Source organism: Tachyglossus aculeatus, chromosome 2 (genome assembly GCF_015852505.1).
Source record: "Tachyglossus aculeatus isolate mTacAcu1 chromosome 2, mTacAcu1.pri, whole genome shotgun sequence".
NCBI classification, from domain to species: Eukaryota; Metazoa; Chordata; class Mammalia; order Monotremata; family Tachyglossidae; genus Tachyglossus; species Tachyglossus aculeatus.
The window spans coordinates 16414529-16441597 of record NC_052067.1 but is presented as its reverse complement, the minus strand read 5'-3'; the positions used below and the strand labels follow the sequence as shown (position 1 = coordinate 16441597).

At 44.6% G+C, this 27069-nt stretch overlaps 1 long non-coding RNA gene and 1 other non-coding gene across 2 annotated transcripts; both read right to left on the bottom strand.

Annotated features, from left to right (window-relative positions):
• Window positions 1-362: 362 nt before the first annotated feature.
• On the bottom strand, window positions 363-26185 carry LOC119922645. Its single transcript, XR_005448680.1, has 5 exons — window positions 26047-26185; window positions 22015-22152; window positions 19346-19504; window positions 17896-18034; window positions 363-432 (listed from the first exon to the last, which is right to left on the bottom strand). It is a non-coding gene; the product is annotated as an uncharacterized LOC119922645 (long non-coding RNA).
• On the bottom strand, window positions 3177-3314 carry LOC119924960. Its single transcript, XR_005449635.1, has one exon. It is a non-coding gene; the product is annotated as a small nucleolar RNA SNORA7 (small nucleolar RNA).
• Window positions 26186-27069: the final 884 nt, after the last annotated feature.

The window sequence follows — 27069 nt, the reverse complement described above, 5'->3', positions numbered from 1 at the left end:
TGTGAGCCCCACGTGGGACAACCTGATTACCTTGTACCTACCCCAGCGCTTAGAACAGTGCTTGGCTCATAGTAAGCACTTAACAAATACCAACATTATTATTATTATTGTTATTACCTGGGTTCATATTCTTCTTTCGCCACTTGCCTGCTGTGCAACTTTGATCGTGTGACTTAACCTTTCTGTGCCCCAGTTTCTCCATGTGTGAAATGGGGATATAGAACCTGCTCTCCCTCCCGATTCAACTGTGAGCCTGGTATAGGATTGGGACTATATCTGTCCCAAAGCAGAGCTCAGTACTTGGCACATAGTAAGTGGCTAATAAATACCCCAAATATTATTACTATTAGATTAAACAGCAAGATACCTTCAAGAACTGCCTTGGAGAAGAGAACTGCCTGGGAATCACAAATCCAAGAAGAGTTGACAATCCTAGAAAACAGAAACAGAAAACAGGTTGCAAAGTTATTTGGCTGCAAAATTGATACTCACTGTAAAAGCTGGAGCGTGGGCCATCATTAGTTAATTGCTGGAATAGATACAAGATAATCGGGTAACCAGAATGGACACAGTCCCTGTCCTTCATGGGGCTCACAGTCTAAGGGGGAGGGAGAACAGGTACTGAATCCCCATTTTGCAGATGAGGAAACTGAGGGTCGGAATTTATGTGACGACACACAGCACAACAAACAAGTGGCAAAAATTGGGTTTTGAACCCGGGTCGTCTTTCTCCTGGGCCCTTGCACTTTTTAACTAGGTTATAAAAGAGAAGCTCCAGACTGAGCCCCCTTTTTCCTCTCCTCCTCCCCATCCCCCTGCCCTTCCTCCTTCCCCTCCCCACAGCACCTGTATACATGTTTGTACAGATTTATTACTCTATTCATTTTCCTTGTATATATTTACTATTCTATTTATTTTGTTAATGATGTGCATCTAGCTTTACTTCTATTTATTCTGATGACTTGACACCTGTCCACATGTTTTTTTTTTGTTGCCTGTCTTCCCCTTCTAGACTATGAGCCCATTGTTGGGTAGGGGCCGTCTCTATATGTTGCCAACCTGTACTTCTCAAGCGCTTTTAGTACAGTGCTCTGCACACAGTAAGTGCTCAATAAACACTATTGAAAGAATGAATGAATATGTACAAAGCACTGTTTTAAGCTCTAGGCGGGAGATACAAGGTGATCAGGTTGTCCCACGGGGGGCTCACAGTCTTAATCCCCATTTTACTGATGAGGTAACTGAGGCACAGAGAAGTGAAGTGACTTGCCCAAAGTCACCCAGCTGACAGTCCCTTCTAGACTGTGAGCCCACTGTTGGATAGGGACCGTCTCATATGTTGCCAACTTGTACTTCCCAAGCACTTAGTACAGTGCTCTGCACACGGTAAGCCCTCAATAAATATGATTGAATGAATGAATGAAGCGGCAGAGGCGGGATTAGAACCCATGACCTCTGACTTCCAAGCCGGGGCTCTTGACTGTGAAAGCGGAGCAATCTGGTTTCCACCAGTGCAGTGACTTGGGGGATTGAGGTGAAGAGGAACAGTGCCCTTTTATTGCAGTGGGACATGCAACAGTAAAAACCAGGATAATGTCCCGAGCCCAAGAGGAGCAAATGAGTCCAAAATCCTGTAACCACCGCAAACGGAGGAAAGGATTCCAAAGATATGGAAGCAAAGTTCTCCTTATTTGGAAGTGGTTCACTTGAAACTCTAAAATTCTCAGAGGGTTTCTATCTTTCGCACAAACACACACATGCACACAAACACACAGTGACACACGCGTGCACACACACGCTCACCCATCTCAGACACGCACATGATCCATTTGCTCCCCTTATCACTCTCACTGTCTAGTTCCGTCGAGCCTTCTCGGTATTTCAGAACTTTTCAGGGAATTTTGTTTGGAAAAAATCAGACGTCCAAGCAAGGCCAGATCTGGCAAAAGCTTCACATTTCAGAGGTGATACTGATCTAAGAAAACATGCTATCGCCTTAGTAATTTCCAGTTGTTCCTGGAACCATTTTACTGGAAAGACCACTGCCAGCTATTAAGCAAAAGAGACTCAATTTGGATGCCAGAATTAGCTGAAATTAAGATCCTTTGACATCTCCGTATAGGAAAGTGTTGGTTTCGGTGCAAACAATTCCGATTTTAATAGGTTGTGACAGGTTATAAAATTCTATGCATTTGAAAGAAAAGCTTTACTGGTAGAATAATATGTTTCTAATTTGCACGTAATAGGCCCATGAAACTCCGACTAGAAGGACATTAAAATAATGAGGAAATTCCAGTTATAGACACCTTCAATGCAAATTTTAAAGATTATGATTAGGGTGGGCACTCTATCTGGCAGTAATAAGGTGGAAAGCGTCTGGGATAAAGGGGAGGGGGTGGGAGGGCTCAGGGGAGTGAGGGGGACAGGGGGAGGGGGGGGTGGGGGAGCAGTTGGGGGATTCATTCATTCATTCAATTGTATTTATTGAGCGCTTTCTGTGTGCAGAGTACTGTACTAAGCGCTTGGAAAGTACAAGTCGGCAACATATAGAGATGGTCCCTACCCAACAATGGGCTCACAGTCTAGAAGCGGGAGACAGACAACAAAACAAAACATGTAGACAGGCGTCCAAATCGCCAGAACAAATAGAATTAAAGCTCTATGGGAGTGGGGACTGGCAGGAAGGAGAAGAATTAAGGGGTGGGGGAAATTGGGGGTCTGGAATGGGGAGAAGGGCTGGGGAAAGCACAGGCAAGTCAGCATAGTCTCCTCAACTGAAGCACCAAGGCCGTTCCCCAATCCTGGAGGAAGAAAAGCCCGGTGGTCTGTGACTTTGTGCTCCCAAACCAAATCAGTTAATTAACCCAGAGCAAACGTATCTCAACAAATACAGAGAATGCTCCACTATAATACGAGGGGTTTCCACTTGGGCTCTTTCAGGTGAATAGCATGGCAGCTCTATAAATGCAGCTGCAGCAGATGTGCGGATTACTCCATGGACACACCTCTCCCAGAGCCCCCTCTCTCCAACTACAACCATTCTGGTAGCTGATCCGTAGAGTTTTCGTGGTTGAAATATGGACATGGTTGACCATCGCCTTCTTCCATGCAGTCAACCTGAGTCTCCGTCCTCAACTCTCCTCCATGCTTTTACTGCCCGGCATAGGTGAGTTTTGACTTATAGCAGATGGCCTTCCAATTGTTAGCCACTGGCCAAGCTAGGAATGGAATGGGTGGGACTCTGCTTGACTCTCCCTCCCATAGTCGAGACTGGGCGAGTACTGGAAACTCTCCAGGTGCGATCCTGAGAGGTAAGTTGAGCTCTATATGGAATCAAATTCTCCCCCTGGATCGCTGGAGCCCAATAAGAGCTCCTTAGACCACATCACGGAGCCTAGTGAACTAGAAGAAAGCCCAGGCCTCACAAGCTCTGTGTGGGTAAGGAGCCCAGGCTCTGCATGTGTGCAGTCATCAATCCATCAATCAGCTGTATTTATTGAGCACTTACTGTGTGCAGAGCACTGTACTAAGCACTTGGGAGCTCACACTACAACAGAGGTGGTCGACAGGTTTCCTACCCACAAGAAGCTCATGGTCTAGAGTCATAGTAGCTATATGTATATATGTTTGTACATATTTTTTACTCTATTTATTTATTTATTTTATTTGTACATATCTATTCTATTTATTTTATTTTGTTAGTATGTTTGGTTTTGTTCTCCGTCTCCCCCTTTTAGACTGTGAGCCCACTGTTGGGTAGGGACTGTCTCAATATGTTAACAATTTGTACTTCCCAAGCGCTTAATACAGTGCTCTGCACATAGTAAGCGCTCAATAAATACAATTGATGATGATGATGATAGTAGCTCCGCACACAGTGAACACTCAATGAATATGATCAATGAATTGATTTGCATCTGGGCACACGATCAGCATGAGCTGTTTAATCGATCTCTCCCTCCCCCAGGCCAGAAACAGCCTCGGCGACATGGGTGGAGGTGCGAATGAGGAGTAGGGGGGAGCCCAAATCCAGCCCCAAGCAGACAAGATCAGTGTTGGCCCAGCTCAAGGGTTTCTAAAGAAGTCAAGAAGTCAATCTAAATGTGGACTCAGAATGGATATGCTGGTTCCTTCTGGTCAAACAGTGTCCATCCTTTGGCGTTCCCTGTGATCGCCTATATTCCGAGGCTCTAAATGTGCTTTTAAAGAGCGAGAGAGAGAGGGTAGGTTTTACCCCCAAGACAAACCTCTGAGCGGGTTGAAAGTTTTCGCAAAATCCAACTTCATCTTATAGTGCTAACGCAGATTGGGTACTTTAAGGAGATTTGATACCTGCGCTTTTTGCTGTGATGGAACTTGGATGAACCTAAAAGGATGAGGTTGAGGCAGTGCAGAAAGACAGGTCATGAGGTTGTGTCCTCCGGTTTGCTTCCTGCTCTATCCAAGGATCTTCCTGATAGGCAGCTGCTGCTCACGGGTATTTATTGAAAGTTTCCTACGTTCAGAACACTGCGTTAAGCGCTTGGGAGAGTGTGATTCAATATCAAGCAAGAAAGCAAGCAATCAGTGGTATTTACTGAGAGATTACTGTGTGCTCTGCTTACTAAGTGCTTGGGAGAGTAAAATCCAATGCAGTTAGTAGACATGATCCTGTCCCTCAAGATGCTTACAATCTAGAAGTGTCCTGGGCTAACTTTTCACCTTACAGTCTCTCAGCCACCTTGGGTGCCGGGATCATCCCGAGATCTGTCAGCGGGGTACGGAGGGCAGATTTAGGGTTGGGAAAGACTGAAATGCAGCCTGTCAAACAGGAGAAAGCAACACTATCATCAGGATACCAGGGTTGAACCAATTCCACTATGGGCCTGGTGGTGTGGATATCTGCTTGGACTTGAATATTAGTTTTTCCCCAAGAGGATTTGGGCAGCAACTGGAATTTTAGGCCGGAAAGAAATCTTGAGAAACAACCCCAGGCCACATCTCCTGCCTCCAAATGGACAAAGTGAGATCCAGAGGAGAGTCGTGTCTTCATCCCACTCCGATGAAAACCAAGAGTGGCTGGCACTCCCTTGTCCCCTCTTCTCCTCAAAGGGAACATTTATAACCCAATTGCCCAACAAATAACTGTGCCTCAAGAATGTCCTTAAACCTATTGATTTGCAGCCATTGGCATTTCCGTTTGAATCACTGGGCCCTGAATCAATCAATCAATCAATCAATCAATCATATTTATTGAGCACTTACTATGTGCAGAGCACTGTACTAAGCGCTTGGGAAGTACAAATTGGCAACACATAGAGACAGTCCCTACCCAACAGTGGGCTCACAGTCTAAAAGGGGGAGACAGAGAACAAAACCAAACATACCAACAAAATAAAATAAATAGGATAGAAATGTACAAGTAAAATAAATAAATAAATAAATAGAGTAATAAATATGTGCAACCATATATACATATATACAGGTGCTGTGTATATGTGCTGTGCCCTGAATCATCCTTCAGTTGCACTCTATCCTTCCAGCTAACCCCAGCCTGGAATAATGATAAAAATAATAACTGTGGCATTTGTTAAGTGCTTGCTATGTGACGGGAATGTACTAAGCACCGGGGTAGCCGCAAGCTCATCAGGTTGGACAAAATCCATGTCTCACACGGGGGTCATAGTCTCAATTTCCATTTTACAGGTGAGGTAACTGAGGCACAAAGAAGTGATTTACCCAAGGTCACAAAGCAGACAAGTGGCAGAGTCAGGATTCGAACCCACATCCAATGACTCCAAGGCCTGTGCTGCACTGCTTCTCTCCAAGTTAATTCCATCAACATGATTGTATTCCAAAAGCTGCGACACTTTTGACGGATGCCCAGGTTATTATTATCATTATTATTATTAGAGAGGCAGTGTGGCTTAATGGAAAGATCACAGGCTTGGGAGTCAGAGGTCATGGGTTCTAATCCCTGCTCCGCCACTTGTCAGCTGTGTGGCTTTGGGCAAGTCACTTAACCTCTCCGTGCCTCAGTCACCTCACCTGTAAAATGGGGATTAAGACTGTGAGCCCCATGTGGGGCAACCTGATAACGTTGTATCTGTTCCAGTGCTTAGAACAGTGCTTGGCACATAGTAAGTGCTTAACGATTATCATCATAATTATTCAAGCGCTTAGTACAGTGCTTGGCACACAGTAAGTGCTCAATAAATACAACTGAATGAATGAATGAATTATCATCATCATCATGATTATTATAACTGCATGACAATAAGCATTATGGTATTTATTAAGCACTTACTATATGTCGAATGCTGTACTAAGCGCTAAGGTAGATACAAGGTAAAAGAGGGAGAGAAAAGGTTTGTACTGGGGCTTTAAAGAGAGTAATCTAGACTGTGAGCCCGTTGTTGGGTAGGGACCGTATCTATTTGTTGCCAACTTGTACTTCCCAAGCACTTAGTGCAGTGCTCTGCACACAGTAAGCACTCAATAAATATGATTGAATGAATAATCTAAACAGTCATCTTTAAAATTTTAGTCAAGAGAGATTTTTAAATCTCTTTCAATTGTAGTCTTGTTATTTCAAAAGGGGAGATTATCCAGGCTAGGGAAAGGGATCTTTTCCTAGTCATCTTCTCCTTTCCACCAACGAAAAAACAAAAAGCTAGCTCTCTTCCTCCCTTCAAAGCCCTACTGAGAGCTCACCTCCTCCGGGAGGCCTTCCCACACTGAGCCCCCTCCTTCCTCTTCCCCTCCTCTCCCTCCCCCTCCCCCCCCCCGCCTTACCTCCTTCCCCTCCCCACAGCACCAGTATATAATATGTAAATATGTTTGTACATATTCATTACTCTATTTACTTATTTATTTTACTTGTACACATATATTCTATTTATTTTCTCTGTTAATATGCTTTGTTTTGTTCTCTGTCTCCCCCTTCTAGACTGCGAGCCTGCTGTTGGGTAGAGACCGTCTCTAGATGTTGCCAAGTTGGACTTACGAGAAGCAGCGTGGCTCAGTGGAAAGAGCACGGGCTTTGGAGTCAGAGGTCATGGGTTCGAATCCCGACTCCACCACAAGTCTGCTGTGTGACCTTGGGCAAGTCACTTAACTTCTCTGAGCCTCAGTTACCTCATCTTGGAAAAATGGGGATTAAGACTGTGAGCCCCACGTGGGACAACTTGATCACACTGTATCCCCCCCCCAGCGCTTAAAACAGTGCTTTGCACATAGTAAGCGCTTAACAAATGCCATTATTATTAGTGGTAGTAGTAGTAGTAGTAGTAGTAGTAGTAGTACAGTGCTCTGCACACAGCAAGCACTCAATAAATACGATTGGATGAATGAATGAATGAAAATAGTAGACTGTGAGCCCACTATTGGGTAGGGACTGTCTCTATATGTTGCCAACTTGTACTTCCCAAGCGCTTAGTACAGTGCTCTGCACACAGTAAGCGCTCAATAAATACGATTGATGATGAAAAAGAAATCTCTGTTTGACCGCCAGAGGGCGTATAAAGCAACCTCTGCCTTTCTTAAGAATCGACACCAGGTGGCGCAATCCTGTTAGTTTTCTGCGTTTTGGTTTTTTTTTATTTTCTTTTTGTTTAATTGCAAGTTTAATGGAGAGTTTTAGAGGCACTGAGATGGCGTGTTGGGACTCATTTCTTGTTTTATTCTTCTTTTAAACCATCTAAAGCAGGTCTGCGTGCCTCTGTAAAATTGTCTCAGATGTGAGGCTGGGTAGCTTTTCATTTTTATATGTTTCCTTCCAGCATACAGATTTATTAGTTGCATTTCTCACATGAAGCATTTTTGGGGCAATTTAAATGAATTATTCGCCCAGGTTGAGTTTCATCATTTTTAGCCGTCTCTGTCTCAGATCCTCGCAAGAGAGCGTGCAACTTAAATTTTAATTCGCTCTTAATCGAGGAGCACTGTAATTCTGTGTCGTCTGCGGGACTAAAAGCTATACCTTTCTTATAATTATGGGAAAGAATCGAAAAGTAAATACCGCAGATGAAGGTGAAAAATGGGCTCGTATTTGTGAATCCGATGAAGTTGTTTTTCCACAGGTTTATTTAGAACATTTGCACTAAATCCTTGTGCTTTCACGTTGGCGTCTGTACTCCTCAATTAGTGTCAAAAACTGTAGCTAGATACAAACTATCCGGATCATTTCGTGACATAACGTATGTAGCTATGAGTACCAGGCTAATTTCTCATCCTGCATAAGTCAATAGGAATCCTTGGGAGGAATTATTGGAACTTCCTCGTGGGCAGGGAATGTGTCTACTAACTCTGTTACATTGTAATAATAAAAATAATGGCATTTGTTAAGCACTTACTATGTGCAAAGCACTGCCCTAAGTGCTGGGGAGGTTACAAGGCGATCAGGTTGTCCCACGTGGGGCTCACAATCTTAATCCCCGTTTTACAGATGAGGTAACTGAGGCACAGAGAAGTTGTGACTTGCCCAAAGGCACACAGCTGACAATTGGCGGAGCCGGGATTTGAACCCATGACCTCTGACTCCAAAGCCTGGGCTTTTTCCACTGAGCCATGCTGCTTCTCTAGTACAGTGCTCTGCACACAGTAAGCACTCAATAAATATGATTGATTAATTGATTTAGCTGGAGAGAATTACCTTTGTGGGGGCAGTCTGGGGCAATGATTCCTTACTTATATGCTACGAGAAGCAGCGTGGCTCAGTGGAAAGAGCCCAGGCTTGGAAGTCAGAGGTCGTGGGTTCTAATCCCTGCTCTGCCGCTTGTCAACTGTGTGACTTTGGGCAGGTCACTTAACTTCTCTGGGCCTCAGTTACCTCATCTGTAAAATGGGGGTTAAGACTGTGAGCCCCATGTGGGACAATCTCATTACTTTGTATCCCCTCAGAGCTTAGAACAGCATGTGGCACGTAGTAAGCGCTTAACAAATGCCATCATTATTATGAAACCCCAGTGCATCATGGGAGACTCCCAAATCAATCAATCGTATTTATTGAGCGCTTACTGTGTGCAGAGCACTGTACTAAGCGCTTGGGAAGTACAAGTTGGCAACATATAGAGACGGTCCCTACCCAACAACAGGCTCACAGTCTAGAAGAACTAGACACACTAGGCACAGTCTAGGCAAATGTGCCTAGAATTTCTCTGCACCTCCAAAGCAGCGTGGCTCAGTGGAAAGAGCCCGGGATTTGGAGTCAGAGGTCATGGGTTCAAAACCCGGCTCCACCACTTGTCAGCTGTGTGACTTTGGGCAAGTCATTTCACTTCTCTGTGCCTCAGTTCCCTCATCTGTAAATGGGGATGAAGACTGTGAGCCTCCCGTGGGACAACCTGATCACCTTGTAGCTTCCCCAGTGCTTAGAACAGTGCTTTGCACATAGTAAGCGCTTAATAAATGCCATTATTATTATTATTCAAAACAGCACTCTTGGCCTGGAGAAGATTTGGGTAGGTTCAGTGATAACATATCTGGCAGTGCTCCCCAGTGCTTATCTGCATGCAACAGTAAGTGCTGAATAAATACCATTGATCCGTTTTAGACTGTGAGCCCACTGTTGGGTAGGGACTGTCTCTATATGTTGCCAACTTGTACTTCCCAAGCGCTTAGTACAGTGCTCTGCACACAGTAAGCGCTCAATAAATACGATTGATTGATTGATTGATTGATTGATATCCATGTTGCATGGGGACAGACCAGCTGAAAACCAGATTCCTGGTATAAAACTAATAATAATAATAATTGCGGTGTTTGGTAAATTCTTACTATGTGCTAGGCATTGTTCTTAGTGCTGGGGTAGATACGATAATCAGGTTAGACATAGTCCCTGTCCTCCTTAGGGCTCACAGTCCTAATCTCCAATTCAAAAACAGATTTATTGAATTCTACAAAAACGTTCAGCCCATGTTTCCCCTTTCCTCAAGAGCCTCCACTGGTTGCCCATCCACCTCTACATCGAACAGTAACTCCTCACCATTGGCTTTAAAGCACTTAAGCCCCTTGTCCCCTCCTATCTCACCTCACTACTCTCCTACTACAACCCATAGGGCACACTTTGTTTCCTCTGATTGCCAACCTTTTCACCGTCCCTCGATCTCATCTAACTCACCGTGGACCCCTCGCCCATGTCCTGCCTCTGGCGTGTAACGCCCTCCCTTTTCAAATCCGACAGATAAATCACCCCTTTTGAAGACACATCTCCTCCAAGAAGCCTTCCCAACTAATCCCTCCTTTCCTCTTCTCCAACTCCCTTCTGCGTCACCCTGACTTGCTCCCTTTATTCATCCCCCTCCCAGCCCCACAGCACTTGGGCTCATGTCTGGTATTTATTTATTGATATTAACGTCTGTTTCCCCCTCTAGACTGTAAGCTCAGTGTGGGCAGGGAACGATTCTGCTTGTTGTTATATTGTACTCTTCCATGCGCTTAGTACAGTGCTCTGCACACAGGAAGCGCTCAAAAAATACAATTGACTGATCGATATACACACCATTCAAGTCGCTGCACCCCTGCCAGTCTACTTTCTCATTGCATTCTGCCCCAGTGGGACCATTGACTTCCAAAGCTAGGACAGGACTGTCAACAAATCATCTAACTTCCCCGCAACTTTTCTATCTAACATAATAAGCCTGGCATATTAATTAATTAATTAATACTAATTAATATTAATTAAGCCTGGCAATAAATACGATTGATTGATTGATATTTACCACCGAGTGACATTTGTGACACTTGGAAGAAAGGTTTGGAAGCGAGAAAATGTACTTTCACCCAGCAGCCTGTTGATTCCATCCCTGTGCGGTAGTAAGCACTGCCAGGAAAACACAGAACTGCCTAGGAGAGCAGAGATCACTTTTGGATGGCTTGCCGAAAAGCAAAATATTTTTCAAGTAGATCTCAAATTGCATGGCAGATTCAGAAGCAGGTTCGCACAGAGAGCAAAATGGTGAGGGGTTCACCGGAAGAAAGGGTCAAAATTGCCTCTGGAATAGGTTTGCTTACTAAATCTACTTGGCAAAAATATTGGCCTCGAGTTACCTCTGTGAAGGTATTAAAAAGCCATTCACTTTGCCTGCTGCTTAGCACAAGGGTTCATTCATTCATTCAATCGTATTCATTGAGTGCTTACTGTGTGCAGAGCGCTGTACTAAGTGCTTGGAAAGTACAAGTTGGCAACATATAGGACGGTCCCTACCCAACAGCGGGTTGTTATCACCTAGAAGACAGTGGGCCAGGAAAAAGAGATTCACAGTCAGGACCAGGGAGTGGTCTCTGCAATCACTCAGGCAGGAAATCAGATTTACTGAGGGCTTACTGTGTGCAGAACACTGTGCTAAGTGCTTAGGAGGGTACGATATAGCAATAAACAGACACTATTTTTATGATATTTTGTTAAGTGCTTACTGTGTGCCAGGCACGGTTCTAAGCATTGGGGAAATCCCCATTTTACAGATGAGGTAACTGAGGCACGGAGAAGTTAAGTGACTTTCCCAAGGTCACACAACATTCATTCATTCATTCAGCCGTATTTATTGAGGGCTTCCTGTGTGCAGAGCACTGTACTAAGCGCTTGGGAAGTACAATTTGGCAACAAACAGAGACAATCCCTACCCAACAGCAGGCAAGTGGTGGAGCCAGGACTAGAACCCCAGCTCCATGCTCTATCCACTTGGCCACGCTGCTTCTCTGTGGATACAGTCCCTGTCCACAAGTAGCTTACAGTCTGAAGGAGGATACAGACACTGATATAAATAAATCCTCCTGTCTCTCCCCACTTCAGTCTATACTTCACACTGCTGCCAGGATCATCTTTGTGCAGAAATGCTCTGGGCATGTTACTCCCCTCCTCAAAAATCTCCAGTGGCTACCAGTCAACCTACACAACAGGCAAAAACTCCTCACCCTGGGCTTCCAGGCTGTCCATCCCCTCGCCCCCTCCTACCTCACCTCCCTTCTTTCCTTCTCCAGCCCAGCCCGCACCCTCCGCTCCTCTGCCGCTAACCTCCTCACTGGGCCTCGTTCTCGCCTGTCCCACCGTCAACCCCTGGCCCACGTCCTTCCCATGGCCTGGAATGTCCTCCCTCCACACATCCACCAAGCTAGCTCTCTTCCTCCCTTCAAAGCCCTACTGAGAGCTCACCTCCTCCAGCAGGCCTTCCCAGACTGAGCCCCCACCTTCCTCTCCCCCTCCCCATCCCCCCCACCCTACCTCCTTCCCCTCCCCACAGCACCTGGATATATATTTGTGCAGATTTATTACTCTATTTATTTTACTTGTACATATTTACTATTCTCTTTATTTTATTTTGTTAATATGTTATGTTTTGTTCTCTGTCTCCCCCTTTCAGACTGTGAGCCCGTTGTTGGGTAGGAACCATCTCTATATGTTGCCAAGTTGTACTTCCCAAGTGCTTAGTACAGTGCTCTGCACACAGTAAGCGCTCAATAAACACAATTGAATGAATGAATGAATGAATTAAGGCTTTGAAAGCTCGGGGAGAGGAATTGTCTGTCATAGCTTGGGAAGAGAAGCAGCATGGTGTAATGGATCAACTTGTACTTCCCAAGTGCTTAGTACAGTGCTCTGCGCACAATAAGCGCTCAATAAATACGATTGAATGAATGAATGAATGAATTAAGGCTTTGAAAGTGGGGGAGAAGAATTGTCTGTCATAGCTTGGGAAGAGAAGCAGCATGGTGTAATGGATCAACTTGTACTTCCCAAGTGCTTAGTACAGTGCTCTGCACACAATAAGCGCTCAATAAATACGATTGAATGAATGAATGAATAGAGAACGGGCCTGGGAATCAGAAGGTGATGGGTTCTAATCCCAGCTCTGCCACTTGTCTGCTGTTTGACCTGGGGCAAGTCACTTCTCTGTAATAATAATAATAATGGCATTTATTAAGCACTTACTATGTGCAAAGCACTGTTCTAAGCACTGGGGAGGTTACAAGGTGATCAGGTTGTCCCCTGGGGGGCTCACAGTCTTAATCTCCATTTTACAGATGAGGTAACTGAGCACAGAGAAGTGAAGTGACTTGCCCAAAGTCACACAGCTGAGAACTGGTGGAGCCGGGATTTGAACCCGTGACCTCTGACTCCAAAGCCCGGGCTCTTTCCACTGAGCCACGTTGCTTCTCTACCTCAGTTACCTCATCTGCTAAATGGGGGTTGAGACCGTGAGCCCACGTGGGACAGGGGCTGCGTCCAACACGATTTGCTTGCATCCACCCCGGTGCTTAGTATAGTGCCTGACACATAGTAAGCGCTTGGCAAATACCACAGTTATGATCATTATTATGAGTATTCCAGCGGAGGTGTGGGCACTCTCCCTTCACTGGGTTGGGGTGGGGAAGAAGTGGGGGCTTCATCAGGCTAGCAGGAGCATTTAGGGTGAAGAGAGGCTCATGAGGGAAGAGGCAGCAACGAGAAGAGAAACAGTGTGGCTCAGTGGATAGAGCACAGGGCTAGGAGTCAGAAGGACCTGGGTTCCAAATCCCGGCTCCACAACTTGTCTGCTGTGTGACCTTGGGCAATTCACTTAACTTCTCTGCGCCTCAGTTCCCTCATCTGTAAAACGGGGATTAAGACTTTAAGCTCCATGTGGGACAGGGATTGTGTCCAGCCCAGTATGTTTACACCCCATCCCCCCAGCGCTTAGTAAAGTGCTTGGCACGTAGTTGGTCACTTAGCAAATACCGTAATTTTGCGTGGCTCAGTGGAAAGAGCACGGGCTTTGGAGTCAGAGTTTATGGGTTCAAGTCCCGGCTCCACCGCTTGTCAGCTCTGTGACTTTGGGCAAGTCACTTAACTTTTCTGGGCCTCAGTTCCCTCATCTGTAAAATGGGGTTTAAGACTGTGAGCCCCCCGTGGGACACCCCGATCACCTTGTAACCTCCCCAGTGCTTAGAACAGTACTTTGCAATCAGTCAATCAATCAGTCGTATTTATTGAGCGCTTACTGTATGCAGAGCACTGTACTAAGCACTTGGGAAGTACAAGTTGGCAACATATAGAGACAGTCCCTACCCAACAGTGGGCTCACAGTCTTAAAGGGGGAGACAGAGAGCAAAACCAAACATACTAACAAAATAAAATAAATAGAATAGATATGTACAAGTAAAATAAATAAATCATCATCAATCGTATTTATTGAGCGCTTACTGTGTGCAGAGCACTGTACTAAGTGCTTGGGAAGTACAAGTTGGCAACATATAGAGACAGCCCCTACCCAACAGTGGGCTCACAGTCTAAAAGGGGGAGACCGAGAACAAAACCAAACATACTAACAAAATAAAATAAATAGAATAGATATGTACAAGTAAAATAGAGTAATTGCACATAGTAAGCACTTAATAAATGCCATTATTATTATTATTATTATTATTATTATTATTATTATTATTATTATTAATCAATACATTACAGCCAACTGTTCAGCCAAGTCACTACAGCTGCTGTGATTTGGAAGCTACTTAAGGGCAGGGAACACATGTCCACCTTCTTTCTTGGACTCTCCCAAGTGCTAGTTCAGCACTTTGCACACAGTAAGTGCTCAGTCAGTACCACTGATTGACTGATTTGACTGATTCCTCCTCTTGTCCTTGAGAACCAACAGTCTTCCCCAATAGAACGGGAGATCCAGGCCTCTCAAGGTGCAGGGAGAAATCCCTGAGATCTCTACTACTCTCTTTGAGCCCACTGTTGGGTAGGGACCGTCTCTATATGTTGCCAACTTGTACTTCCCAAGCGCTTAGTACAGTGCTCTGCACACAGTAAGTGCTCAATAAATACGATTGAATGATTGATTGATTCTCAGAGAAGCAGCGTGGCTCAGTGGAAAGAGCCCGGGTCTTGGAGTCAGAGGTCATGGGTTCAAATCCCTGCTCTGCCAATTGTCAGTTGTGTGACTTTGGGCAAGTCACTTCACTTCTCTGTGCCTCAGTTCCCTCATCTGTAAAATGGAGATTAAGACTGTGAGCACCCTAGTGGGACAACCTGATCACCTTGCACATAACAATCGCTTAATAAATGCCATTATTATTATTCTTAGTCTCAATTATGATCTATAACCATCTCCATTAGACTTTAGCTTCTTGATTTAGCTTCTTCTTTAGCTTCTTGAGCCCCCTCCTTCCTCTCCCCCTCCTCCCCTTCCACCTTATCTCCTTCCCTTCCCCACAGCACCTGTATATAGGTATATATGTTTATTCGCATTTATTACTCTATTTATTTATTCTACTTGTACATATCTATTCTATTTATTTTATTTTGTTAATATGTTTTGTTCTGTTGTCTGTCCCCTTTCTAGACTGTGAGCCCGTTGTTGGGTAGGGACCGTCTCTATATGTTGCCAACTTGTACTTCCCAAGCGCTTAGTACAGTGCTCTGCACACAGCAAGCGCTCAATAAATACAACTGATTGTTTGATTGCAGAGAGTGGGTCTAATTTTTCCTTGTGTTTTTCCAAGCTCCTGGTAGCCTGCTCTTTGCATTGCAGGCTTAGCTTGGTGCTGTCAAGAAGGAAGAACTTTGTTCTAGGGGCCAGGAAAAGAGGTTCCATCCTTCTGGACAGAGTGAGGTGCTTTGCTAAGCTCCTGTGCCATGTTTGGTAATATGCTTTGCCATCTCCAGGGTGTTCAAATTGGACAGAGCTATGGAAGAGAGGTTAAGTGCTTCGACGGATAAATTATGATAATGAAGGAGTCTCTGGTGTGGACACTAGTTACGTGACCTTCCAGCAGCCCTTCCCTAGCTAAGCCTTCATTTCCTTTTCTCTCATTCTCTTCTACGCCACCCTTTATTCACCCCTCCCTCAGCCCCACAACACTTACATCCATATCCCTAATTTAGATACTTAATGTCCGTCTCCCTCTCTAGATTGTAAGCTCATTGTGGGTAAGAAACATGTCCACTAACTCTTTTATACTGTATTCTCTCAAGTGCTTAGTACAGTGCTCTTCACACAGTAAGCACTCAATAAATATGTTTGATGGATTGACTGGAATTGCTTCAGTGACCACTAAGGGCAAGGAAGCAATGAGGCTGGATAATAATAATAATAATGATGGCATTTATTAAACACTGACTATGTGCAAAGCACTGTTCTAAGCACTGGGGAGGTCACAAGGTGATCAGGTTGTCCCATGGGGGGCTCACAGTCTTAATCCCCATTTTACAGATGAGGTAACTGAGGCACAGAGAAGTGAAGTGACTTGCCCAAAGTCACACAGCTGACAGTTGGTGGAGCCGGGATTTGAACGCCTGACCTCTGACTCCAAAGCCCGCGCTCTTTCCACTGAGCCACGCTGGATTCTTGCTGGTGTCTGCCGACGGAAGCCTGAATGCACTCCAGTACATCATGGGAAGCTTCCAGATTGGCCTAGAATTTTGCCGTACCACCTTATCTGCCACATTTATTTGTTTCGTTGCCTTCACCACATAATATCTCCCACCTCTCTCCAACAGATTTGAGGAAGAGTTAAAGGAATATTTGTGTAAGCAGTGGGAGTGGTGAATGGTGAGGTAAGAAGAGGAGAAGGATCAGAATAGCTCATTCATTCATTCATTCATTCAATCGTATTTATTGAGCGCTTACTTTGTGCAGAGCACTGGGCCAATTTCACGGTAGGAAGAGGAGAAGGGAGGCTACAATAAACACAGCGCTTAAGAGAGCAGAGACAAGAGTGATGTGGTTTCACATGCCTGCTTACATTTCTCTTCCTTCTCCCCTCTTCTCTTTATTCCTTCTCTTCTTCTCCTGCTCTCCTTACTGCTGTATGTAATTCCTCACATAATAGCCCCTCTCCTGTTTAAAGGTTGCAAAAATTATGCCCCAAAGTGGGACAATTATGTGAATAAATACAGCCATGACCCTGGGCCTTCCACCCAGTGCTCCTGGAGTCTGGAGCAGGTCCAGGGAGATGTGGTGATAGCCATGATGGTGGGGCTGAAATTAGTGCATTTGTAGATCAGGAAGCTCACTCAGCCGGGACTGAGAGAGCAAAAGAAAAGGATCGGCGAGATCAATCAATCAATCAATCGTATTTATTGAGCGCTTACTGTGTGCAGAGCACTGTACTAAGCTCTTGGGAAGTATAAGTCGGCAACACATAGAGACAGTCCCTACCCAACAGCAGGCTCACAGTCTAGAAGGGGGAGACAGAGAACAAAACCAAACATACTGACAAAATAAAATAAATAGAATAGATATGTATAAGATAAATAAATAAATAAATAGAGCAATAAATATGTACAAACATATATACATATATACAGGTGCTGTGGGGAAGGGAAGGAGGTAAGATGGGGGGGATGGAGAGGGGGACGAGGGGGATGCCCTCATTGTACCCATCTGAGTTCTGTGCAGATGGTAGACACTCATTAATACTATTACGGTATTTGTTAAGCGCTTACTATGTTCTGGACACTGTTTTAAGTACTGGGGTAGGTATAAGCTAATCAGGTTAGACACAGTCCATGTTCGACATGGGACTCAAGGTTTTAACATGTTAATCTCAGTTACAGATGAGGTAACCGAGGCGCAGAGAAGTTTCCAGAAAGGCCACAGAAACCGGGGCGATCGGTTAAATGATTGAATGAGAAGCAGCGTGGCTCAGTGGAAAGAGCCCAGGCTTGGGAGTCAGAGGTCATGGGTTCAAATGCCGGCCCTGCCAATTGTCAGCTGTGTGACTTCGGGCAAGTCACTTAACTTCTCTGTGCCTCAGTTACCTCATCTGTAAAATGGGGATGAAGACTGTGAGTCCCAAGGGGGACAACCTGAACACCTTGTAACCTCCCCAGCGCTAGAACAGTGCTTTTCACATTGTAAGCACTTAACAAATGCCATTATTATTATTATTATTAACTGAGCCGATCATAACTCTGATGGATGTACCCACCTACTCGGTGACATCTGGGAGCCACGATAGCCAAGAGCCACTTGTGAGGTCAGCCCCTGGTTTCGACTATCAGACCATCTTGTCTACTGTTCCATCTCCCACTTAAATATCTTTATTGCTTTCAGTCCAGACATGTCTCCTGTTAAAAGAATAAGAAGAATAAACACAGTTCCCAATTTCCAAAGTCAAAGACGCTATGAACTGATATTGTATGCTAAAATGCAACGAGATTGAATCAATAGCATCTGCAATAAGGCATAATGAAGGTAAAATTATATCTCTGGTTTCCTGAACAGCTGTGAATCTATTTTTAATGATCCTCATTTCTGGCAGTCAGCTAACAACTTCTAAAACGTCCTAGAAATTGGATTGTTAAGTAGATCAGCACTGTAGTGGCTTGGAATGTCATTAATTTCCACTGCCTGATCCATCTGCACCGGTGAGATAGAAATATGAAAATGTTTGCCTGAGAAAACACCCCAACACTCTCCCCATAGATTGGCATGAGACAATACAAATTTTAGAGAAGATTTTTCTAGGGGAACTATCCCCCTGGAATCCAAGCCAGCACAAAGATCTGTCACTTTGATTTTTAACTCCGAGCCAAGGCCGGGAGGAATGGCCACCTGCAGACTGGGGTGATGTCTCTGATGCCACGGGCCACTGGTCCTACCCGAAACCTGCTTTGGAAACCTTGATGCCTTTCCATCTGCCCAATTGACCAGTAGTATTGCAGGGCAGAGATGCCAGCAAACCCAGGCAGCTGCTTTAAATCCAACTTGTACTTCCCAAGCGCTTAGTACAGTGCTCTGCACACAGTAAGTGCTCAATAAATACGATTGAATGAATGAATGAATCAGGCCCACTCCTGGGCCAATCAGAAGGAGGAGTAGCATTTTTGAGCACCCATTTGGGAAGTAAATAATTATAATAATGTTTGGTAAGTGCTTACTAAAAAGGGCTCCAGAACTTCTAATGAACTACACTGAAGGATATGTAGGAACATACATCTAAATATAATACCTTTTACATACCTTCTGATATCCCCTAATCTGGCAGGTTCCTCCTACCCAATGAAAACCTCCCCTAAACAAAATCCTTGCAGTGATAGGAAAACACTGCCTGCATTTTATGACTTTTCCCCACCAACTTTATTCTTCTGCTTATAAATATGAATGAGACTCATTGATTCACCTTTCCATTTTACATCCATTAGCTACCGTTCCAGAAAGACGTCAGGTATTTTTTTTTTCCATTTTAGCATTAAAATAAATAAAAGAAAAGGCCATTTGAGAGTGGCTTCTTTGACCTACAGACCAAGAAAAGTTACTTCGTATTCCATCTCTGTGCCTCTCTCGTCATTCAAAAAAACATAATCTAATTCTGGCACCGAGAGAAGATCTTTCACATCTTTTCCTTCGGTCCCAGGTAAGCAATGACTTTGACTTACCACGGTCAGATGGAATTGACTTTTAAAGGCCTTAAGTCTCTGGGCTTTGCGGAGTTCTCTCTGAATTCTGTTCCTCCACTCACCCCAGCCATATTACATTATGTTTTCTTCTTCTCCCTGGGTGGTCTTCCTTGGGTCGTTGATCGGTTTTCTCTGGAACTTTAACAAAAAAGGTACTATTGGTTTCCTCCTGGTGTCATTGCCTCCATTTCCTTCTTTCCTCTCTCTAGAGTCTTCCCCCTTCCCTAGAGAAGGCTCCCTTCGACCAGCTTTTATTATTGTATTCTATGATCCCATCCTTCCATGTCTTTCTGGTCTGCCTTCCCATCCAAATATTTTAAACTCTCCCAGTGAATGCCATAGACTGACTCCTTTCGGTTCACCGCCTCTAAGTAATGTTAACCGAAACAGTGTGTCCCAGTGCAAAGGACACGGGCCTAGGAAACAGAGGACCTGGATTCTAATCCCGATTTCACTGCTTGGTTGCTGGCTCACCTTGGACAAGTTATTTAACTTCACTGTCCCTCAGTTTACCTCATCTGTATAACGATGATTAGGACCGTGAACCCCATGTGGGACACGGACAGTGTCCAACGTGATTATTTTGTATCTATTCCCAGTACTTACTATAGTACCTGGCACATATTAAGTTCTTAACAAATACAATTAAAAAAATGGAAATTCAAAGAAATCCTTTTTTTGAAAAACGGGCACTTCTCTGCCAAAGGCAGGGTTGAATATCCAGGCTTCAGCAAGGTAACTCCAATTTAGGGTCTTGAGCAAGGTTGAGTGACCTACTGGGGCCAGAATTATTAATTAATTAATTAATTCATTCATTCATTCAGTTGTATTATGTATTGAGCACTTACTAGGTGCAGAGCACTATACTAAAGTGCTTGGGAGAGTACAATATAAAAGTAAAAAGAAAATTTCCCTGCCCACAGCAAGCTTTCAGTCTAGAAGGAGTTTACAGATTGACTGCAGCATAAATCTTCTTAGGAGGCTAGCATGCCAGGAAGATATAGTAATAATAATAATAATAATATTTATTAAGTACTTACTATGCGTTAATCACCATTCTAAGTGCTGGGGTAGATATAAATTAATCAGGCTGGACACAGTCCCTGTCCCACATGAGGCTCACAGTCTAAATAAAAAGGACAGGGGTTTACCTCTATTAGATGGTTGAGAAACTGAGGCAATGAGAAGTTAAGTGACTTGCTTAAGGTCACACAGCATGCAAGTGGCAGAGCCAAGATTAGGACCAAAGACCCCTGGTTCCAGGCCTGCGCTATTTCTACTGGGCCAAACCGCTTCCCAGCCCAGTGTTCGTAGCCAGAACCTCAGTATCCAGCGTCCTCTCCGATCTCCCATCCTCCTGTCTCTCCCCTCTTCAATCCATACTTCACGCCACTGCCCGGATTGTCTTTGTCCAGAAATGCTCTGGGCATGTTACTCCCCTCCTCAAAAATCTCCAGTGGCTACCAATCAACCTACGCATCAGGCAGAAACTCCTCACCCTTGGCTTCAAGGCTGTCCATCCCCTTGCCCCCTCCTACCTCACCTCCCTTCTCTCCTTCTCCAGCCCAGCCTGCACCCTCCGCTCCTCTGCCGCTAATCTCCTCACTGTGCCTCATTCTCACCTGTCCCGCCGTCGAACCCCGGCCCACGTCCTCCCACTGGCCTGGAATGCCCTCCCTCCGCACATCTGCCAAGCTAGCTCTCTTCCTCCCTTCAAAGCCCTACTGAGAGCTCAACTCCTCCAGGAGGCCTTCCCATACTGAGCCCCCTTCTTCCTCTCCCCCTCCTCCCCCTCTCCATTCCCCTCGTCTTATCTCCTGTTTGTATGTATTTATTACTCTATTTTATTTGTACATATTTATTCTATTTATTTTATTTTGTTAATATGCTTTGTTTTGTTCTCTGTCTCCCCCTTCTAGACTGTGAGCCCACCGCTGGGTAGGGACCGTCTCTATATGTTGCCAACTTGTACTTCTCAAGCGCTTAGTACAGTGCTCTGTGCACAGTAAGCGCTCAATAAATACAATTGAATGAATGAATGAATGAACCTCATATAAACACTTCCTTGCTCAGGAGAGGCAGCAAGCGAGCTTGGTTTTTCTCTTACTCCTCCTCGTAGCTGCACTCTTGTTTGACACTTCCTTTGGGCCTTGGAAGCAGACCTGCCACTAACCGACCTTATAGGGGAAAGGGGAAAGCAAAGGGCTCATGACAACCCTTTTCCAAGGGAAACAGTGTTCCTCTCTGAACGTGGCCTTGGAAAAAATTCCACAGTTCCAGAGATCTGGTCAGTCATAGGTGCAGCAACATGGAGCACATCCTGCTTCCTCCCCCTTCAGTTAATTGGGTAGTTATTAGGGGCTCTAGTCAGCTGAACCTCTCTATCTACAGAGTCAACAGATGTCTGCAACTACACAAGGCTTGCCCTCCTGATGGAAACATCTATCAACCCTTTGGGGCAGGAGAGAGAGTCTGCTTCATTCCCTGTCACTCATGCCACTGTGTCCCTCTCATTAAACACATGCAAGCACTTAGTACAGTGCTAAACACTTAGTACAGTGCTCTGCACACAGTAAGCGCTCAATAAATATGATTGAATGAATGTAACCACACAAACAATGCATGAACACACACACATATACACTCACTCTCTGTCTCTGTCTCTCTCTCTGGCTCTCTTTCTCTTACACTCTTTGTCCTCATTTGCTCACAGTGTCTCCATAAAACTTTACATCTTGTGAGTTGAGTTGCCTTCTCCTTCTTCATCATTCCATCAGCCCTGATTCCTGATGACGACAACAACAACAATGATAATAATAACAATGGTATTTGTCAAGTGCTTACTATGTGCCAAGCACTGTACCAAACTCTGGGGTAGATAGAAGATAATTATGTCCCACATGGGATTCACATTCTAAGTAGAAGGGAAAACAGGGATTGAATCCTCATTTTGCAGATGAGGGAACTGAGGCACAGAGAAGTTAAGTAATTTGCCCAAGGTCACACAGCAGACACGATGCAAAGCAGAATTAGAACCCGGGACCTATGACATGCACTAGCTCTTTTCTCTAGGCAACACTGATAGACCTATGTATCAGGTACACCCATGTGCCAACATTCATTCATTCAATAGTATTTATTGAGCACTTACTGTGTGCAGAGCACTGTACTACGCGCTTGGGAAGTACAAGTTGGCAACATATAGAGACGGTCCCTACCCAACAACGGGCTCACGGTCTAGAAGGGGGAGAACAAACAAACACACACACACACACACACACACACACACACACACACACACACATCAATGAATCAATCAGAGGTATTTTTTGAGAGGTTACTCTATCCAGAGCACTTACTAAATTCTTAGGAGAGTACAATACAACAGAATTAGTGGACATGTTCCCTGCCTGTAACGATTTTCCATGGGCATATAGTAAGTGCTTCTCCTCCTCCCCCTCCCCATCCGCCTGCCTTACCTCATTCCCCTCCCCACAGCACCCGTATATATGTTTGCACATATTTATTACTCTATTTATTTATTTATTTTACTTGTACATATTAACTATTCTATTTATTTTATTTTGTTAATATGTTTTGTTTCATTGCCTGTCTCCTCCTTCTAGACTGTGAGCCCGCTGTTGGGTAGGGACCGTTTCTATATGTTGCAAACTCGAACTTCCCAAGCGCTTAGTACAGTGCTCTGCACACATTAAGCACTTAATAAATAAGATTGAATGAATGAATACACACACACACACACAAAAAAAAATAACAAAACAACAAAAAACGCACACTCCATCAAGGTCAGGGGGCACAAGCGAATTCTCGGCCGAGCCAATCTGTTGCAGAACAGTGGAACGAGCATCTTCAAACTGAGTGTCCTCTCCCGAATCTCAGCAGCAGTGCAAGGTACGGCAAGTTAATGAACCAACAGAGCAGCTCTTCGGCACCGGGGAATTTCGATGAAGTGAATCAAATTCTCATTATTCTGCCGCCGGAATTGACACGCGGCTTTTCTTCCTTCTCGGGGCATCTTTTTGGCCACTATTGTGATTTTGAAATACTTGGGGCCCGAGATAAAGCAGATCCCGAGTGAGAACAAGGCTGCTGACATTGCCAGGAGTTCCCAACCCCTTCCCCTCCTTTAACCTTATCCGGGTCTTAGAACCCAGAGATCCGGCTGGGGTTGGCTGCTCCGAAGGAGAGATGCAGTTTGTCCTCTAATAATAATAACAATAATGATAATAATAATAACGGTACTGTGTCTGACTAGATTAACTCATATCAGCGCTTAGAACAGTGCTTTGCACATAGTAAGCGCTTAACAAATGCCATTAAAAGAAAAACAGTGCTTGTTAAGTGCTTACTATGTGCCAAGCTCTCTACTAAGCTCTGATATGAGTTAATCTAGTCAGACACAGTCCTTGTCCCACGTGGGGCTCACACTCTTAATCCCCATTTTACAGATGAAGGAACTGAGGCCCAGAGAAGTGATGTGAGTAGTCCAGCCAATATGTGGAGGAATCGGGATTAGAACCCAGGTCCTTCTGACTTCGAAGCCTGTGCTCTATCCACAGTAAGCCATGCTGCTTCTAGACTGTGAGCCCGTTGTTGAGTAGGTACCGTCTCTATATGTTGCCAACTTATACTTCCTAAGCGCTTAGTACAGAGCTCTGCACACAGTAAGCGCTCAATAAATATGATTGAATGAATGAATGAATGTTTCTGGAAGCAATGGATGCCAGGCCCTGGAAAGTGGGGGTCGCAGTGGGCTTCGTGCTACGTTTGGAAATACGGAACCCATCATATGTGCCCGGGAAGCGCTCATGCCAGCAGTAAGCAACTCCCCAGCCCCTCCACCCTCTCCAAGCAGCACGCTTGGAAAATCTGGGTCACATCAGCCCGGATCATCCAACCGATCTCCTCACCATCCAACCTGCCACCTCTTCTCCCCGCCCCGAAGCGGCGAGCAGGAGGCTGGCGGGCAGGGGAGAACAAACTGCTTTGTATTAAACTTCCAGCTTTGATTCTTACACAAAGATGGTGAAATGAAATCCAGATGAAGCAGCCAATTTCCCCCAAAATTAAACCCAACCCGGGATATCTGCGTTCCCTCATGTTTCCAGCGGTAACCCTGTGGTTAAATAAAGTAATGATTGATTTTGAGAGAATTATGGCTATTATAAACTGTAATCAGTGGTGGATGAGAATAATTACCCAGAGAAAGGGGAAAAAAAGCTGAAACATGGCTGAGCAGTGTTCTGATTGATGGGGAAGTCATTTCCTGGCGGTTAATGACTGATTTTTCAACAGTCAGCACACAGGCTCTAATCCCAGAGGGAGAAGCAGCAGAGAGAAATGGACATGTTATTAAGGATCCCACTGCTTTAACCTTATCATTTCTAATCTGGGTTGGGCTGGTGACTCTCTCCCTGTTTAGAGCCCTGTTTTTTGTTGTGGGTCCTCCTCTTTTTAGGAGGGATGATTAGGACTGGGAAAGGTTAGCTGGGGAGAATCAGTGTATATTTGGGAAGACGTGGAGTAGTTTTGGGGTGGGGTTTTCAGACCCAGATTGGAGGAAGCCATAATGATTGTGATATCTAAGTGCTTACTCCCCACCAACCACTGCACCAAACCCTGGGGGTAGGTAGAAGATAATAATCAGGTTGGAATAATCGTGGCTCATTGGAAAGAGCCCGGGCTTGGGAGTCAGAGGTCATGGGTTCAAATCCCGGCTCCACCAAATGTCAGCTGTGTGACCTTGGGCAAGTCAATTCACTTCTCTGGGCCTCAATTCCCTCATCTGTAAAATGGGGATTAAAACTGTGGGCCCCCCGTGGGGTAACCTGATCACCTTGTATCCTCCCCAGTGCTTAGAACAGTGCTTTGCATATAGTAAGTGCTTAACAAATGCCATTATTATTATTATTATTATTATAATCTCCATCCCTCATGGGTTTCATGGTCTCATGTTTCTTCAAGAGACACAAAGTCTAAGGAACATAGCAGAAGGGACGTTTACATGCTTTTCTTTCAGCACATCCAGCTAGCTTGCCCATTTCCAGCTTCACCCCGACACCCGGGCACATTCTTTGGCATTTAGCAATGTCTCCCTCTTAAATCATTTCTGTGGGTTCCATGAGGACAGGGCAGGCAGATGCCAGTGGAAGGCTTTGTTTTGTTTTACAGTCTTGAGCGATGCTTAGAAAAAAAAAATGAGAGAGAGTCCAATTTATCTTATCATTTGCAGCCATAAAACAGAATAAGTAATGGAAGTAGATGAGAAGCCATAAAACTGAGTAAAGAAGGACAGCTGAGATCCAGATTGTGACAGACATCACCCTACTGGGCCCCGTGACCTTGAAGAGCCTTTTGGATACTTTATTAAAGTTCAGTTTCACTTTCCTCTCAATTATAGAGGTGACATTTAAAGTTCAGGCACCTATGACATTCTCCAGTGACTTTTCTGATAGCTGAGGCTTCTGACTTGGGGGGATAGCTCTCTGAAGGGCTGATCAAAATTTGGGTGTGACGTGTGTGAACTTTTTTTCACTTTTCCCCTCCTGCCCTCATCACCCAACATACTGTAGTTTAGAAATTAAGTTTGGACTCTCTCACGAACAGACACACTTGGAGACAGGCTTTTGGATGCCAACATTTAGATAACACCTCTTAACCTGTTTCCTTGTAGATTTTCTCTCTATTCGTTGCACAAGTTCTCTACCTGTAGAGTGATGTATAATGAGGAAGGTGACAATGATCTTGATCACATCAACACAAAAGCGTTCTCAGTTAAAGAGTTCTCCATTCGGCTCACAGTCTCTGGAAAAGAGAAGTCTTTGGTTTAGGAGGCAGATAACTTATAGAATAAAATGCTTTCCCAAGGGGCCCCCTGGTAAGTGAAAAATGGGTGTCCATAGTCTTCAAAAAATTCAAACTGTTTATCCCACTGTCCGTGCCTTCACCCATATTTCACAATAGACCGAGAGTTGCCAAGCGCTTTCCGGCAGTTACATAGTCATCGTGTTTTGGATTTTTTGGTTTTGTTTCGTTTCTGAATAATTGTATTTGTTAAGCACTTACTATGTGCCGGGTACTGAACTAAGTGCTGGAATAGAAACAAGGTAATCAGGTTGGACACAGGCTGTCCCCAAAAGGACTCACAGTCCTAATCCCCACTTTGCAGATGAGTAACTGAGTCACAGAGCAGTTAAGTGCTCTGACGTCACCCAACGTCGCCCTGATAAGTGGCGGAGCCAGGTTAAGAACCCAAATCTTCTGACCTCCGGGTTCTTTCCACTTGGCCGTGCTGCTTCTCAAGTGTGTAACTGCTCTTCCACAGTCATAGAGAAAGAAGCAGTCTTAGAGAAGCAGCATGGCTCAGTGGAACAAGTACGGGCTTGGGAGTCAGAAGTCATGGGTTCAAATCCCGGCTCTGCCAATTGTCAGCTGTGTGACTTTGGGTAAATCATTTAACTTCTCTGTGCCTCAGTTACCTCATCTGTAAATTAAGGATTAAGACTGTGAGCCCCACGTGGGACAATCTGATCACCTTATATCCTCCCCAGCGCTTAGAACAGTGCTTTGCACATAGTAAGTGCTTAATAAATGCCATTATTATTATTATTATTATTATTATAGATTCCTTTAAAAATCAAAGAAAAATGTCATAGGAGGGAAAGACAAGGGTATATTCAATG